The sequence below is a fragment of the Sorex araneus genome, chromosome 5, assembly GCF_027595985.1.
Source record: "Sorex araneus isolate mSorAra2 chromosome 5, mSorAra2.pri, whole genome shotgun sequence".
NCBI lineage: Eukaryota > Metazoa > Chordata > Mammalia > Eulipotyphla > Soricidae > Sorex > Sorex araneus.
In genome coordinates, this window is record NC_073306.1 from 112,315,591 (window position 1) to 112,319,084 (window position 3,494).

Below are 3,494 nucleotides of genomic sequence, written 5' to 3' on the forward strand. Positions count from 1 at the left end.
AATGGAGACGTTACTGGTGCCCGCTCGAGCAAATTGATGAACAACGGGAAGACAGTGCTACAGTGCAGTGCTATTTAAGTACATAATACATATATGTAAATATATGCACGTATGTATATATCAGACTTTTATATCACCTGTGTACCAAAGGCCTGTGCCCCCTGCCCTGTTAACTCCCATCTGATTCTTCTTACTTCTCCCTCTCAATTTGTTTCTTTGTCCTCACTTCTGTGATCTCAGGTCAGACGATCTAAATATGTCCCTGTTGATACCTTTGACTCTCTCATCGTGCTATTCTATATTCCACAGATTAGTGAGATCATCTAGTACTCGTCCTTCTGCAGATTTAGTTCATTTAATATGACATACTCCAGTTCCATCCAAGTTGCAGCAAATTGCATGATCTCATCCTCGTTTGAAGTCGCATAGTATTTATTTGTGTACATATACTACCCTTTCATTATCCACTCAATTTAGGCTGATTCCAGGGTAAGTGAACTTTTTAATGGAGTTATGGTTACTGTAACTGGTTTGCAACCCAATAGAACTTCAGAGGATAACTCAACAGTCCTCTATGTGTTCTGTAGGACTCGCCTCACCTAACACTGAAGTCTCAGTGCCAAAAAAGTCTCCTCATCCAATTTCTCCCACTCACCCACTTTTCCACTCAAACCACCACCATAGTTTTCACTGAATCTAACTGGGAGTTTGTGGTGTTTGAGGGTTCTTTATTTTGGTTACGTATAATATACATGAGTCAAACCATCATTTTTTTGCTTCTGTCCTTATTTCACCTGTGTAACCACTTCAAATTCCATCTGTTTTGTCTCAGATGGCACAATTTCATATTTTTAAATGGCAGAGTAGGATTCATAGCTTCTTTATCCAGTCATCTGTCAAGGAACACTTTGGTTGATTTCATGGTTTTGCTACTATGAATAGTGATGCTACAAATACGGAGGTGCAAGAAGTTTTAGCAGCACACACAAAAATTAATTTATGACTATTTTTAATTTGTCAAGATAACATTAGTTAAAAGAACATACAGGTGTTTGTTTTCGAGGTGCAATATTACCACACCACAGTCACTCCCACCTTTCAGTGTCCTGCCGCCATTGCACAGAACCCCTCTTTCACTGTCTTCTCTCAGGTAACCTCAGTTCCGTTACCAGAGCCTAAGGGGATATTTTGTCTCTCCCTTCATTTCTGTAATCCACAGCCCTTCCCCACTCAAGAGAGGTGACTGATGTAAAGTAGTTGCAACAATCCAGATGAGTGATGGTCTAATAGTAATTGACACGGATTTATAGTAAAAGACCAAACAATGAGCATGACACATTAGAAAATGCCATTAAAATAGCTCACCTGTGGAAGATCAGATGCTAATCCTGCTCTAAATCTCTAGAGCAGTGTTTCTCAACAGCAAGTCATACGTCCCTGTGGAAATCCAGGCTCTAAAGAAGGGCGCGTAAGTAAAATGTCACGCACAAGGTAAGGGCACGAGGTAAGGGTACCAACTGGTAGAACAGGGGATCGCAGAAGAACAAAAAACAGGTCAGGAAGGGGCAACGGTTCGAAGACTGGAAACAGAGTCTAGACATAAGAATTAAAGATCACTCTGGGCAAAGTGGCAGAGATCCCACATTTACTGAGGTTCAGTTTTTACCACCACAGAAAACAGGCTTGAATCAAAACTATGTGCAATTATAATAAAATAAAATGTCCACTAAAGGGCCAGAGTGGTAGGACAATAGGATGTTTGATTTGCCCGTGAAACTCAGGCTTCATCCCCAACATTCCATATGGCCCCTTGAGCCCCACCAGGAGCGCATAGCCAGGAGTAAACCCCGAGCACAGCTGGGCGTGGCCCCCAAATCAATAAAAAATAATTTCCACTAGTGCTAACTTAATGATGGAATACATGTAGTGCATGCATGAGGCCTAGATTCAATTTCTGGAACCACAAAGAAAATATATATATATTTTTAAATTTTCATTTCTTTGTGGATTAGATACTTAGCTCATATTCTTTTTTGACTCCTATAATCTTTATCACAAATAGCATTTTACTATATAATAATGGTACAAAAATGATTACTTTTGGCTGTCTACTTCTCATAGTAGGGCTTTAAAGTCTGCACATCATTGCTGCTCAAACTTTATTGTGCACTCACATCACCTGTGGGTTCCTTGAAAATAAACATTCTGATTGAGTGGGTTTGCCGTGTATTTTCCTGTATCACTGTTCTTGTTAGTACAGGGGACACCCTTGGTTATAGATGTGACTAAAAATATAGGACCTATAACTGCAACGCTTGATTTGCAGTGCACATTGACTAGTACTTCACACACATGCTCAAATTGTAGCATATTATGGTACACTGTTAGACTACAGTTTAAAATACAAAATGAAAGTCTATTCAGAATTGGACAGCTTGCAAATATTCTCACTGTTCTGGCTGAACACTCACTATAAGACTATGCATGTGTCCTCAGACCTAGTCTTTTACACACCTATATTTTGTCTTAGAAATGCTGATTATAGGGGCTGGAGCAATAGCACAGCGGGTAGGGCGTTTGCCTTGCACGCGGCCGACTCGGGTTCAATTCCCAGCATCCCGTATGGTCCCCTGAGCACCGCCAGGGGTGGTTCCTGAGTGCAGAGCCAGGAGTAACCCCTGTGCATCGCCATGTGTGACCCCAAAAGCAAAATAAATAAATAAATAAATAAAATGCTGATTATATTTTTTTTTTTAAAAAAAGGAACTGGAGGAGGTAATTGGGAATAGGAAGACAATACTAGCTGATTTCTTTCATGGGATTCAAGTTTTGGGCTGTAATAGCTTTAATGTTTGCTAGGGGTGAAGAGCTCCCAAGTAGTGCTGGAAAGCCCAGAGACCCCTCTCTGATGTAGTTGGCCAACTGAATCAAATGGGTCAATGCTAAGTCCTTGAGATGTGGTACTTCTTGGAGCCAGTGATGCTGGGGACCTTCAAGGATACACCTGGCATGCGGGTTCATGCATGTGTAAGACAGGTGACCCTGGTCCCTATCTTCCTAACCCCCAAATATTTCAAATTTTAGAAGATATAGATAAATGACCTGATGATTTAGGGGCTTTCGGAGGGGTGTAGTAGGGGCAGGAAGTGGGTCATACTAGTGGTGCCCAGGAGCTTTATTCAGGGACCACATGTAATACCAGGATTAAAGTGGGTTTGACTGCACGCAAGGCAAGCACATTAACCCCTGTACTATCTGACTCTAAATGACTACATGTTTTTCAGTGACAAAGTTTGAATGTCACTAAATTAAATTTGCTCAATTTGAATGCTAAATTTTTAACTGTACAATTTAAAATAATTTAAGTATATATGTTCAGCTCTCCAGTAGTTTAATTTCCTTACATTTTATGATTTCTCCAAAATCTCTAAATTGAACCTCACCTCTGTAAAGTGATTCTTAAAAGAGAGAAAATTATTTAATTTGCTAAAATT

The 3,494-nt window shown here is 40.1% G+C and overlaps 1 pseudogene; it reads left to right on the top strand.

Moving 5' to 3' along the window:
• The first annotated feature begins 2,435 nt into the window (after positions 1 to 2,435).
• Positions 2,436 to 2,547, top strand: LOC129405342 (small nucleolar RNA SNORA72; annotated as a pseudogene).
• Positions 2,548 to 3,494: the final 947 nt, after the last annotated feature.